Source organism: Sorex fumeus, unplaced genomic scaffold (assembly GCF_029834395.1).
Source record: "Sorex fumeus unplaced genomic scaffold, SorFum_2.1 ptg000037l, whole genome shotgun sequence".
In the NCBI taxonomy this organism is placed as follows: Eukaryota; Metazoa; Chordata; class Mammalia; order Eulipotyphla; family Soricidae; genus Sorex; species Sorex fumeus.
The window spans coordinates 32,148,477-32,163,830 of NW_026606094.1; the positions used below are offsets into that span (position 1 = coordinate 32,148,477).

Below are 15,354 nucleotides of genomic sequence, written 5' to 3' on the forward strand. Positions count from 1 at the left end.
CACTTCCTACTTCATCAAATAAAGGAATATATTATGTAAAATATTAGGATTTTAAGAGGCAAATGTTGTTTAATACATGTTTTATGTATTAAAGTATGGAGGCAGGGGCATAAAGGGAGTATCACTAGCCATACATGAGATACTGAGGATTATTGCCATTGATCGTTGGACTAGAGATGTGGGTCTGACAGTTCTATGTTATCCCAGCAATGCATAGATAAGGGTCATAGAGCTACACTTAATGATGTTGGAAGGTCAGATAATCATGCGATGCTAGAGGTCAAACTCCAGGTCTCAAACATGCAAGGTATCTGCTTCAGTCCTTTGAACTGGGCAGTTTTGCGGTTGACATTTTTAGTATTTTCATTGGAACTCAGTATGAAAGTGTGTCTCTAGAAGTGAGATCTGCCACCATGACCTTAGAATCTACTCCTTACCACACAGAACTCGCAATAGTCTGAGGTTGTTAAGTTACTCAACATTGTCTTATCTTCAGAAAACTCTTAAGCATATTGATATATACCTTAGAGATGATTATTTAGTTAATTGAAAGGGCTTTATTTAGTAATATCAAAGCCAGTCTCCCCTCTCCCAAAAAGTCTACTTGCTTTTTTGAAAATAGACATTGACTATTCTTTGGTTCTATTTACTTAATAGAGGATGATCTGAAAGAGTAACATATTTTATAGTAGTATTGTTTCATAAGAAGTTTTTCCACTCATTAATTTTTACCAAAATACTTAATTAGAATAAAACTATATTCTAATGAATGAATGAATTAAAATTAATGAATTAAAAATTATGACAATATTTTTCTCTAGTCCACTGTTTTTCAATGTAGTTGATACTGATCCCAAGAATGCCCTGAAAAAATTCAGGGGGAAATAGTTTCTTCAGGTACAGTTAGGGGATTTCTGTTCAAGTATTTAGGGAAAATGGATTTTAGGGGGTGCCCTTTGTGATTATTTGTTTAAAAATGGGAAGTCACTCAAATAAATTTAGGAGCCTTTAATCTAAGTTAAATGACATGGAAGATAAAAATGGAGAAATCTTAGTTATTTACATTTATTTAAATTAATTATGCATTATGAGCTTTATAATGTGAAGAATTTAATTATCTTCTAGCATATATGAAATGGTAAATACTAGGTTAAAATAATAAGTGATAAAGCATGGCTTAATTTAAATTAAAGTACATTATTACATACTTTAATATTTGAAAATCCACTATCATATATTGAACTGCCTTTCAAGGCTGGATGCCTTTAAAAATAGAATTATTTGTGGATTGGATACTATTAGAGTATATATAAGAAATTAAGGAACAATGAACTTATGGTCTGCTAATTTAGGGACAGCTAAAGTTGCAGTTGTTAAATCTGTATGCATCAAACCTTACATAGCTAAAACCATGTATCATGTTTCAAAGAATATTAGAAAGTCAAAAATAAAATGCAGTAAAATAGAAATTACTACTACAAATAAATAAGGATAATTAAGAAAAGAGGAGGGAAAATTAAAGCAGAGTAGTATGCCAAAGGAAAAAAAATCTGCTAAAATTTATTATGAAAATAGTAAGTTGGAACATATTTCTTTTAGCATGAGAAATATTAAAGGAGTTTTAATTTTGAGTTAAATAAAATGATGTGGTTTTCCATTTTTATGGATTTACTTCATCATCATACTTTATTCACTGTAGCCTTACTTCCTCAGGCCTACTATTGTTACCCAATTTTCCCTGAGGAGTTACAGAAACTGAGAGGAAAAACAGGCCTACCAATGATCTTGGACTAAGTCCAAAAAACGTTTTTAGTCCTTGAAATACATGGAGGACACTTCTTTAAGTTTTACGCATGCAACTTGGAAAAACAATGATATTCTCTGCGTGCTCATTTTAAACAGGAAAACACTGTGTGGTTGACAAAGCACGTATTAAAGAGCACAGTAAAAGGTATTCAGGCAACAAAGAATCTCAGTGGACTTTTGTATCCTTACCCATGAACTGGAGGCATTGTGGAAGAGAAGTGTCTGCTTATAGAAATAATACAACTAAGAAAACAGTTGTGTCCTAGAAATCACTGAGGACTGGTGTACTAATTAAGTGGTATAGTACTAGCAAAACTAGTAGAGTCATGTATGAGTGGCATTCCATGGCAATTCATACTTCATTACCTTCTGTTTACTTAAATTGCAAGTACAGAACAAAGAGTGACTTTCAGGCATAAACAAGTTCTGCCTCTTTAAGTACTTGTTGAAAAACAATGAAGACACATATGTTGCATAAAGACAAAAATCAGCTTGCAATCTGTTAAAGTAAAAAAAAATCTGCCAACATTTTTAGATGGTCTATGATGTTTACATATTGTTCTGGACCTGCCCACATGAAAATTATTCACTTATACAGAGGTGTTCTCTAGGTTTCTCTCTTAATCACAGTTCCTAGAATGGATTCCAATAAATACATGAGTAAATTTATTCTGTTTGAAATGCAGTATGTTCGCTTTCATTCTATATTTTGACTCCCTAATTCCATAAATTTAAGTACAAACATAATTTTAAATCTGCATGTAACTTTTATAATGTGCTTAAATTTCCTTATAATGGTATTATGTTAGAAAACTACATTTCAGTTCATGCATTTTCCTCTGGTATTCATTACTGTTGTATTGCTTGTTTTTTGTGTTTAATATTCATATTAAATAGACATGTATATATATTTTAATTTTATATGTGACATTGTTCCTCACCAGAGTGATATGTTTAATGTTTGTATAAAGTTTAAATGCTAGATTAATATTTTCTTTGCATGTGACTATGTCTCCAAACCTGGTTAGAATCCCTGACACCAGATATGGTTCCCCTAGCACTGTCTGGCAATTCCCTGAGCACAGAGCCAAGAGTAGCAGCCCGTGATCATCATCAGATATGTACCCCCCAAAAAAAACAAACCAAAAAACTGGAAGAATGCTGATGTAAACATAATCAGTATGTATTTATGCATATATGTGCAAAAATATATATAAGCATCTATTATGTAAATGTGTGTATTAATATTCATCGTAAATCATCTCTGATATCCCCTAGGATGAAACAATAAAACAAATTTTGCCTATGGTTTTATATGGGCAACTTATGTTTTTTGAGATTGGTCATAAAAATGTATTTTTATTTATTATTTTAATCTCAAAATAATTATTTTAATAACCACTTACAGAATACATTAGTGGCTATTTTTTCCTTTCTTGAGTTTGGAAATTATATATTTTTATCAATATAGTTTCAGGATGTTTAGATGTTATTAAATGAGAGGTTGAGAAGAATAAAGTAGCTGAGAGCTTTTATTTTTCCAGAAAAGCATACAGGATTTTCAGTCACTCTAGACTTAAATACTCTTTGGGCACATATTAGCTATAGGACCTCAGCTCACTGGGATACTTTTCTTTTCTTCTTTAAAGGAGTATTAATAATAATTAATTAATATTAATTAATAAATATTCAGCTCTTACTCTCAGTTTTTTTAATTTTTATTAGTGAAACACCATGAGGAACAGTTGTACACCTACAAATTTTTTTGCTTGGGTTTCAGTTATACAATGATCGAGTACTCATCCCTCCACCAGTGCCCATTCTCCACCACCACTGATTCCATATCCCTTGTAACCCCCATCCCCTGCATCCCACCCTGCCTCTGTGGCAGGGCATTCCCTTTTCTTCTCTCTCTCCTTTTGGGTGCTGTGGTTTGCAAAAGAGGCATTGAGTGGCAATCATGTTCCGTCTATAGCCTACTTTCAACATGCATCTCTCATCCTGGGAGGATCCCCCCAACACCCTTTATTTGGGATTCTTAAGCTTTGTCAATTCAAGACTCTTTCTCACCTATAAAATACAATATGATGAACATTGACCAAAATGTCTCTGATTCATTTTATGATTAATTTTCAGCTAAAAACCCATGGGTTCTCACTTGAATTAATTTTTGGTCAGAAGTCTTATTGTTATCCAAATTTTCTTGACCTTTCATTAGCACTGCACTGTCTTTCCATTGTTCATCTATTTTCTCAAGTGGGCACCAGTAACATCTTCATTGTGAGACTTGTTGTTACTGTTTTCGGCACATCGAATACATCACGGGTAGCTTGCCAGGCTTTGCCGTGCAGGCAGAATACTCTTGGTAGCTTGTCGGGCTCTCAGAGAGGAGCGGAGGAATCGAACTCAGGTCAGCCTCGTGCAAGGTAAACGCCCTACCTGCTATGCTATTGATCTGGCCTGACCCTTCATTAGGGATAGCAATCTACGTTTTAGAAGCTAGCATCTAAAATACCTCATAGTTTTATGTCAACAACGTGACTTTTGTGAAACACTTGGTTCAACACCCAGCAACTAGGTGCTAACTCTGTAATAGTGGCATCCTATTTTGTGTTTGATTAACAATACATATTTGTACATTAAAATTTTTTCACTTTCTAAACTGTAAAAAATTTAAAACTATCATTTAATTCACGTACATTAAAATCATATACAACTATATTAAAACTATCTTATTTTAACTATCATTTAATTTGATTTTATACTTCAGGATATAGGTAGATTTTGTGATATCCTGTGATATCATTTGTCATAAATGAAATCAGTAAGGGGCCGAAGCAATGTTCCAGTGAGTATAGCATTTCCCTTGCCTATGGCTGACCCACGTTTGATCCCCAGTTCTCCATATGACCCCCTGAGCTTGCCAGGAGTATGTCCTGGGTGCAGAGCCAAGAGTGAGCCCTGAGGATTGCCTGCTGTGCCCCTCCAAAGAAAATTAGGAATATTATGTCTATATCTTACCCAATTCACAAATCTTACAAATAGCTTCATATTCAGAATTTACATCATGTGATCCCTTTCCTTGTAGTATATCTATCATCTGAATCTCAGATATGTTGTAATACATAAATTACTCATTGACTTCACTCTTCCTCTTTTACTTCATGTGTTCAATTCCATGAATCAGCATACCTAGAGACACTATTTCTGAACCATAAAAATGCTGAATAAAGTTATTATTTTCCATATGCTTAAAGTAGATAAAGCAAGACACCATAATTTAAAGAAAAGACTATGGAAGTGAATGATATGAAAATTAAAAATTCCCAAAATATTATACAAAAATTTTAAATGTCATTTAAAAAATTATCAAATATCAGAAGTATGGCTATATTCATATAAAATAAGGAAAGAGTAAATTCAGAAGAAACAAATGGACAAGGGTATTATAAAAACTATTATAAACTATAAGTCACTGTCAGTGTCACTGTCCTGTTGTTCATCTATTTGGTCGAGTGGGCCCAGTAATGTCTCCATTGTGAGACTAGTTGTTACTGTGTTTGGGATATTGAATACATCACGGGTAGATTTCCAGGCTTTGCCATACAGGCAAGATACTCTTGGTAGCTTGCTGGGCTCTCCTACAGGGGCAGAGGAATCCAACCCTGGTTGCCCCGGTTGGCTGCATGCAAGGCAAATGCCCTACCTGCTGTACTAATAAAGTATAAGTAGCTAATAAAAACTAGGTTAGATTCTGTCAATTAATTACCCACAAAACACTTGTTACTAATGTATTCTGTTTTCATATAAATTAGTGTGCGTGATGAATGGAGGCAGTCTCACATCCATTGTGTACATAAATGAATAGAATTTAATACTTTCTCAAACAAGAATTTTTTGAGAGAGGTTATTTCCAGGCTCACCCTTGGGATTATTCCATTTTCTTGAGTTGCTGATTTAACGGAGGTTCTCCCAAGTAATCCCTATGCCCTCAGGGGTAACTCCAGATGATTATTGGCCAGCCAGTTTTTTTTCTAGAGTCCAAGGATATTGAGTGGCATAGATCTTGTGGAAAGTCATTTACTTAGAACAGATACTATTTATCCCAGTCTAATCATTGTGTATTTGTCATATGAATAAGCAACATAATAGCCTCTGATTTCTAATTCTTGCATATTTTTAAAAAATCTGGTTTTAATAATAAATGCATAAGTTTATTTATTTAAGTACTAACAGCTATGATCTCTGTGTATTAGAGATTCAACAGTGAACTAAACAGACAAGTGTTTTTCATGCCACTTCCTCAAAGAATCAACATTCTAGCAGAAGATTAATATATCTAAGGTATCTTAACACCTGTGAAAGCTCATTTGGTCCCTGAAACATTATATGCCACTCATCACATGTAGCTCTTATTATCATTGTCTTACTTTTATTAATATTTTGGTTAAAAAATTAAGATTAAGGGGCTGGAGTGATAGCACAGCGGGTTGGGCTTTTGCCTTGCATGCAGATAACCTGGGTTCGATTCCTAGCATCCCATAATTGTCCGCCAAGTACCTCCAGGAGTGATTCCTGAGTGCATAAGCCAGGAGTAACTCCTGTGCATTTCCAGGTGTGACCTAAAAAGAAAAAAAAGAAAAAATTAAGATTAAGCAGTCATATAATGCCTAATCTTCAGTGCTATAATTAGGGCTTAGTAGCATCAGCATTCATTAATGTATGTCTGATTCCAAACCCTTTGTGGTGTCTAAGACAAAGACAAAATTAGTTCTCAAAGAACTGTGCCTAAGGTGGCTTTAGCATATTAAAATTTTAATCACTTATTCCTCTCATAAGTAAGTAAAGTAAAGTAAAGGCCCTCCCGTTGATCGTCGATTTGCTCGAGCGGGCCCAGTAACGTCTCCATTGGAGACTTTGTTGTTACTGTGTCTGGCATATCGAATACTCTCGGTAGCTTCCCGGGCTCTCCGAGAGGGGCGGAGGAATCGAACTCAGGTCGGCCATGTTGGCCGCTTGTAAGGGGAACACCCTACCCTCTGTGCTATCGCTCCAGCCCTATTCCTCTCATAAAGTTTAGAATTAAATTTAAATTGTATAGAGAATTTGCAGAAAGAGAGGGATAGACATAGAAAGATTGCACTCATCTGGGGAACATAAAGTAACAAAATAGGAGACTAACACCAAGAGTGGCCAAGATTAGTACCAGGAATTTTGCTCCATGACTTGGAGGCCAGCCACACATGCTAGGGGGGAAGGAAGTTCAGATAGAAAAGGGAGCATCAAATAAAGGGTATTGGGAGGATCCTCCCAGGATGGGAAAAGCATGCTGAAAGTAGACTATAGACCAAACATGATTGCCACACAATGCCTCTTATGCAAACCACAACACCCAAAAGGAGAGAGAGAACAAAAGGGAATGCCCTGCCACAGAGGCAGGGTTGGATGGGGGGATGGGGGTGGGAAGGTTACTGGGACCAGTGGTGGTGGAAAATGGGTACTGGTGAAGGGTTGGGTACTTGATCATTGTATAACTGAGACTCAAGCACAAAAATTTGTAAGTCCACAACTGTACCTCATAGTGTTTCACTAATTAAAAAAAAAAAAAAGAAGGAAAGAAACTAATTCACTTAAAAAAAATCAGTTGTCTTACAAATATATTCCTTCCAAATATTGTGGTACAGCTATCTTTTTTCTTTTTTAAATCAAATCCTCCATAGTAAATTACTTTGAAATGGGTACAGCACATCTCTGTCTTATCATTTAAGTTGTAAAGTTGTAAACTTTGATTCCTTCTGAACATGTGGGTGTGAACTTTATTTAGTCATGTGCTTTCTAGGTCTAGTATGCTAAGGAACTGTTGTCTCTGGCATTGAATACTTAGCAGCTGCCTCTGGGAATGTAAATTTGATTCTGCTCTTGGGAGTGTGACATTTCCCTCTCCAGAGAATCAGAGGATTAGGATGGCATTAGACTGATTAAGTATTCCAAGTAAGTTCAGCGTCAATTTAGGTATTAATTATGCATGATATGTTTTTTCTAATATAGTGTTAGTGTTCTCTAGTATTGCTCATATTTTCATAATATTTTTAAAATGTGCTCTTTAAACTAGATCCCATCCCAACTGATAAGTTGAAAAAGTATTTCTGAATTGTCATTATGGGGATGAAGTATGTGAATCAGGGGTAATTATAAAGCTGAGAAAAAAGTATATCAGATCAGCTTAAATACAAAACATTATATTTAGGGATATTCTAAATTGAATTTTATGTAGCTTTTTAAATAATGTAACAAAGATGAATTGTCACAGATGTAAGGAAAGCATTTTCATAAGTTATCTTAAAATTTCTTCAAGTTACATTGGAAAATAAATACCAAAGTAATTTTGTTAAATTTGTTTCTACTTTATTGTAATTGCCTGGTCTGAGATTTGGGCGGGTGTGGAATCTCTATATACCAGAAGTATTTTCAAACTTATCATTTTTGAATAATGCCAGTGAAAAATGCCTTAGAAAAACAAAGCAATGCTTGTGGGAAAGATGGGCACTTGGGTTCTTTTCTGTTAGCGTGGAATTGCTAACAAATTAAAAGATTCAACTTGCCAGAAGGTCTAGCATGAGCAAGCCAATGATAAGACCTGGCTTAAATATGATCTAATGAACTAAATATATTTCTGCCTGTTATACTTAGCTCGTTTTATTTCAAGGGTGACTTGGAGACATTTCTCCAGCTGGCCTATCGAATAGATGACTGCGTGACCTTCCAAAGATTTGATTCTGCCTGTATAGTTCCGAGAATTTATTTATAAGAATATAGTCTTAGATTTTCCCAAAGTGTAGGAACTTCCAATTTGTTTCTATTGTAGAATGACTTTTAAAAAAGTAAGTTATGAACATATATCCTTTATATTAAAAGTTCATTTTTAATAATAATTATATTTGAATGTTATGTAATGGTTATATTCTAACTGAAAACTTTAAAGAGAAATCTTATTAAAGTTTTTTTGAGGGGGAGTGTAATGAGATTGTGTATGCTCATGACACTTTGGTAGAACTAGCAGAAAATGATAAACTTAAATGTTTATTTTTCAATTAGAACTTTCAGTTAGAACAATGACTGTTTCCTTTCTGTAAGTCTGTTTGTCATCCCTGTTGATTGACAGTCCCTGATTGTTTTAAAGATTATTCATATTAATGCTTTGCAGAAAAGTGCCTTTTATTTAAATGTCATGAAATGACTTTTATTCTCTGACTTTATATTTTCCACTCCAGACCCATTTCATCACTGGGACTAAGAATTGCATAGTAAACCAGGATATATTAGAAGCAATTTAACAAGTCAGTTCTTTTTTGTCTCCCTGGCCTCTGACTTACTTGGATAAGGAAATTCAACAGAGAGAGAGACAGACAGACAGACAGACAGACAGAGACAGGGTGGAGAGAGAGAGAGAGAGAGAGAGAGAGAGAGAGAGAGAGAGACTTCTTACTGCTGAGTATATAGGTGATGGGTCCTCACAAGACCATAAAAATAGATAGGTCAGACCAGTAGTGTGATATGCATGGCTTTCTTTTCCTTTCAAAAAAAAAAAATTCCTCTGGCAAGAAACCAAATAGTAACTTCTGACTTCTGACGTAGTCCTTTTTTTTTTCAAGCATATTTAAACTCACATGCTTTATGTAATGTGGATCTCAGTGTAGGGTTTTCCTTCAGAGCACTGTTTAGTCCTACTAAGAACTGTGTGTTCAAATGTTGGAGCATTTGATTAAAATTTTCTTCTTATCTTCTCTCAAGGTAAGTCACATGATTTTCTTAAATTAAAAACATGAAGAGACTTTATACCTTATAAATTCTAGGAAACAGTAACACTATATAAATAGAATAAATAAGTTACATGACAGTCACATCAAAAAGCAGTAAATGTTTCTTTAAGGTCACTTGATTTATTTAATCATGACAGTTGTGATTTTTTTTCCAGTTTTCAATCTTCTACATTTTATGTTTTAAAAATATTAAAACCTTGCCCAAACAATTGACAATTCAGTTCTCAATGTTTGAATCTTATTTTTCTTCTGTAAAGATTTTTTAATATTTAAAATAATTTTCCTTTTAATTACAATGATTTTGAAATTTTCATTGTATATTTAGGCTGTTTATGAATAATTTTTAATTTAAATTGTGAATAAACATCATAAATGAAAATCAATGTAATGAAATTAGTTCTTATAAATGACTTACCACTCATATGCTAACATGTTTTCTAGTATCGATTTTACTAAGTGTACTTATTTTATGCAGTCATAAGTTTGTTTGATTTTCTATCTGAATCAATAATCATTGATGAACGTGACTTTGCAGACATGGTTAAAGGCAATGTGTGTTTTGCACATGTTCTTATTAAGTATATTTTAAATGAACAATAAAATAAAATTTTATTTGAATAGTAAATCATATTAATTCCAAATCAATATGTTAGTTTTAATTAATTTTACCATTATAATTTTAGCAAAATAAGCAAAGTAAGTTTAATGTATGGGCTATTTATAAAGTTCTTTATTAAGCTGAAAATTATTATCTTGAATCATGAATATCAAGTAAAAATAAAGACTATCATTTTGTAGAAATTAAAAGTTCAATTTTAGCTATAATAAGTAAATTCATTTATAACTATAAATGGCTTAAATTCTCTTGAGTAAATCTCAGCTGCTTTCTGGATTTATCAAGCAAATATTCAAAAGTGTTTTTTAAGTAATAAAAAAATAGCTTTTAGTTTATTGTCTTTTAATGCCTTTTAAATCGAAAGTATTGTATTTTAGTATTAATACCAAATAAACTAAACCTTTTGTTATTTAAGAAAATTATTTTCCAAAGAAATTTATAACAATTTCCAAAAAATTGTTATAAATCCAAATAAATATAACTTTGGATTTTAAAAAAGAAAACATGAATAAATATTTTATTAAGTTCATAGAATTAAATAAAGTTATCTTAAGACATTAGCCTAAAAGCAATATCATAATTACAACTAGAGAGGTTTTTGAGTAACACATTGAGACATCTGGAGTTTACCTCAAACTGATAGCTACAATTCTAATTTTTATGAAACAGTTTGATTTTGTTTCTCAAAAACATCTTCATTTACTAACATTTTCAAAACTAGTTTCTGATTTAATCATAAGACATATTAGTTCACTGATTTGAGCCAAGGCTAAGCAATATTCACACAAGTAGCATTGTAAGAAACTAGTAGCTAACTATTTATTTGGTATTCCTAATATCTGTAAAAAGAAAAGAATAAATCCTTGCATGTGTGAGCCATTGGTTTGATCCCTGCTACCATATAAAAAAAAGAAAAAGAACGAATCATCTTACCAGATTTTATAGTAACTTGTTTTTATGTGAATATACAAATAGTCATTCTTATGTATTGCTATTTTTATTAATGTTTTCAAAAATATTTCTCCAATATGTTATAATATTTTATTGTCAGGGTTTTTAATTTTATTTTTATTTTATTTTATTGCTTTTTGGGTCACATCTGGCCATGCACAGGGGTTACTCCTGGTTCTACATTCAGGAATTACTCCTGGCGGTGCTCAGGGGACCATATGGGATGCTGGGAATCGAACCCAGGTCGGCCGCATGCAAGGCAAACGCCCTACCCACTGTGCTATTGCTCCAGCCCCCTTGTCAGGGGGTTTTAAAATACCATTTTGTGATAAAAATTTTTAAAGCAATACTATTTTATCTGCTCGTATTTTTATAGTTTACTATATTAACATAGACAGTTACAATATCAATTTTATAAGATACATAAAAATTGAATAACAGAAAGTACAATAATAAGACCTATATTTGAATTCAAATTACTTGACTTCAAAGTTCCAAGGCTTATTCTTTGTAGACATGACAATATTTATTGTCAGTAGTAAAACTTGAGGTGAAACAGATAGCATAGTATTTGTGTCTACAAATCAAAATTCATTGACCCTAGATAATTCTACTTATATCAAACTGACTTAAAGAGAAATATTTCAAGCATATTGCAGTCAAAGCCCCCCAAAGAGTCTTGTTTCTAGAAGGACCCTTTGAATAAGATATGAAGCCCAATGTACTTGTTATTTCAGTTCTTTATGACTTTAAATCATGTTTTAGAAGCTTAATTTAAATCATGTTTTAGAAGCTTAATTTAAATCATATTTTAGAAGCTTTATTTAGTGAAGCATTTACATATATATGTATATATGTTCGCAAGGTTTGTATTATATATTTTACCTCCTTTATGATAAGATGGAAATGCACATATGAATAAGGATTATAAAAACTACGATATAAGAAAAATCTATTGGAGGACTCAGTATATTTATTGAAAATTTTTCTACAGAGTCATGGAATTCTGTGCATAGTTTCTGAGCCCAAGTGACATATTACTGGGAGATTGAGGGCCACAATATCTGTCCTGAATATCCAGAAGAAATTTTCTTCGAAATATCTCTATATATGGAGGTTGACTACAAACAATTTGGAAAGAGAATTCCATCTCTAAACAAATATATAAAATCTGACAAAAAAATCAAATTTCCATCACTGATTTACATCCACTTCAACTGGTTCTAATTTAATCTGCATTCTATTCATGCCTAGGGTACCCTTTTTTGTAAGCATATGTAATTATGATATAAGAATTCAAAAGAGACTTAGTTTGGAGCTGGAGAGGTGGTATAGTAGGTAAGGCACTTGCCTTGCATTTAGCTGACCCAGATTCAATCCCTGGCATCCTATATGGTTCCCCAATCCCCACCAGGAATGATCCCTGACTACAGAATTAGGAGTAAACCCTGAACATAGCTAGTTGTAAAATTCAAAGATATTTAACTGATTTTGAAAGTTGATTTCTATAGCTCACACTCAAACTATTACTGAATTCATATCCTTCCCCAAATGATTTTTGTGTGCATATTCTGTATTTAATAGGGAGGAAGACTGAATATAAAAAAAAAATTACAGTGTAAATGTTATGAAGGATACAAGTTTGTAGAATGATTTCTTATTTTTGGAAAAGTAGAAAGAAGACTTATGACCAAAACAGGAAATTTTAGATTTTCACTTATAAGAAAATACCATACAGGTCCTACTATTATCTGTGGTGTACTCTTGTAATCTGAAACTTTTTCAAATTTCATAGTTCACATCCCAGGAATTTTACCTTTGATCCATTCCATTCCTTGGTGGAGTTTCCCAAGGAACACAGATTTATCTGCAAATGGAAATAATTACAGAGTGTCCAAGAATTTGCACTGATGTTCTGACCTATTTATTGAAGAGAATTCTTATAGTTCATCCTACTTCAGGCTTAGATAGCAAATGCTCACTTTCTCATTTTTCACCAGGTTTTCAACAGAGAGGGCATAATGCTTGAAAATTCATTCTAGAAACATAGGAATTTTAAGATTTTAGTAGTGAGAGAGAGGACATTTTTCCATTCTTGCAAAGTTGGACTAAGGTCATGAGAGAAACTTAGCTGATCCTTTCCATAAAAAAAAAAAAAAAGACATGATCAGTGGTTTCTTAAAATGGTTCTTTATATTTTCCCTTCTTTCTTTCCACAGGTCTCTAGGGGATTTTTCCCCTTGAATCTATTATTTTTTACTTTATAAACTTAAGCTAGAAGTACAGTATTGCAGATAAAATTTTATGTCTCTGTTCATTAAGATAAAATAAAAATAAAATTAATCCAGAATCAGCAATTATTTAAAATTTCCTCTTCTGACACATAAAAAACTAGGGGCTAGAGAGAAAGTACAATAGAAAAGGGCCTTGCCTTCCTTGCATCCAACCTGTGTTCAATCTACAGCACCCGATACGGTCCCCCAAGTCTTCCAGGAGTGATCCCTGAGCACAACGAGGTGTGGATCAAAAACCTAAAAAGAAAAATTAGGGGAAAGGGAAAACAAGTATACTTGGATAAACAATTTTTTCATGTTTTTAATAGCTAAATTTTAGGATTGGGAATATGCTCAGTAGTAGAGTGCATGCCCATATATGTCACACCCTATGTTCCAACACCAGCATCACAAAAAAAAAAAAAAGAAGAAGAAGGAGAAAGTGAATTAAAGACACCTTTTCTCTGCAGACAAATTAGTTGAATAGGCTATGCCATGTAATCAAATTTTTCTCTTTTATGGGTGGTGCATGTGTTATGTAGTATGCTAGGCCTTCCTAACCTTAGTAATCTGATGCAAGTGTTCCAGTATGACTACTGTAGCAATGATTGATTACTCAGGATGTCAAAACTCAAAAGTTTTAAAAATTAACCCAATTTATGTCAACTTAAATACCTTGCTAATTGGAAGCTTGTATTAGGGAAGTAAAAGTTTGAAAATTTGAAGAAAAAAAAATAGATGAACTCACGTCAGCTCTCCCTAATGGATTGAGGAAGTTATTCGATCAATACTTTTAATCTTTATTTTCTTTGTACATCCTCAGAGCACGGTTAGAGTAATAATTGACAAGCCATGTGATTAAACAGGATAAATTACTTAATGCTTTTGTTTTCCAAGAACTTGATGCAATAACAGTGGGAGGAATAAAGACTCTCACTTGAATTTTAAATTCAAAGCAGATGGAACCTAGGAATTACTAAGACCTTTCCCTATTGCTCTGCATTGCTGGGCTATGAGTCCACAGAAAGCATAAAAACGAGTTTCAGTTTTTAGAAAGAGGCACTGAAAGACATGCTGCCCACTGGGTTTTCCACTGAATATTCTTAGAATGTTTTGCCTTGTAGGAACACTTCCTTGTAGTGCATGTGGTTACTTCAGGGGAAGAGAATGATCCTGGGGAAAAGTTGGATTCACACCTAAGTTTTAATATTAAGAATAAAAGAGGAAATATATGTACAAGGATTTATTTCAGCAACCACTGTCACTGTCACTGTCCTCATGTTATTCATCAATTTGACCAAGCAGGCACCAGTAACATCTCCGTTGTGAGACTTGTTGTTACTGTTTTTGGCATATTGAATACATCACGGGTAGCTTGACAGGCACTGCCGTCAGGGCTGAATACTCCCAGGTAGATTGCCGGCCTCTCAGAGAGGGGCGGAGGAATTGAACCCCGGTCAGCCTCGTTCTAGGCAAACGCCCTACCCGCTAAGCTATCTCTCCGGCCCTTTCAACAACCAGACAGTTATAATTTTTAGTGCTTTATATTGGTCAGTTACAGATGACTGACATTAACATTGCATAATTTTTGTGAAGTATATAAAAACCTTAGATATTTTTTCAAAATGGTAAGACTTAAAACTTTGTGTTTGTGTTCAAGTATACGCATGCTGCTATATGTGAACAAAATGGATTTTAACTCTGGGAATTTTCTCTACATTTTTCCCCTTTCTTAAAAAATAAGGGAATTATATATTTTAACTTTATGTATACACACATATCTAGTTAAAATCTTAAAAACGCTAAATATTAACAATATTTTAATGCTGTGTAATTTTATGTTTTTCACTCATTGTTTACACATTAAATTTTATTAAATTTAGAGTTT

The 15,354-nt window shown here is 33.2% G+C and overlaps 1 protein-coding gene across 6 annotated transcripts in view; it reads left to right on the plus strand.

The window, feature by feature from the left end:
- Positions 1–15,354, plus strand: part of LOC130027372 (platelet glycoprotein 4-like) — a 253,284-nt gene that overhangs the window by 207,113 nt on the left and 30,817 nt on the right. Inside the window, exon 1 of one of the 6 annotated variants that reach the window (XM_056118092.1) lies at positions 7,782–7,797. The exons of 4 other annotated variants lie outside the window; for them this stretch is intronic. The gene's annotated coding sequence lies outside the window, so the exon portion shown is untranslated. Of the gene's footprint in view, positions 1–7,781; positions 7,798–9,497; positions 9,598–15,354 lie in introns of those variants that run through there. One more of the 6 variants, XM_056118089.1, reaches the window with a different exon arrangement.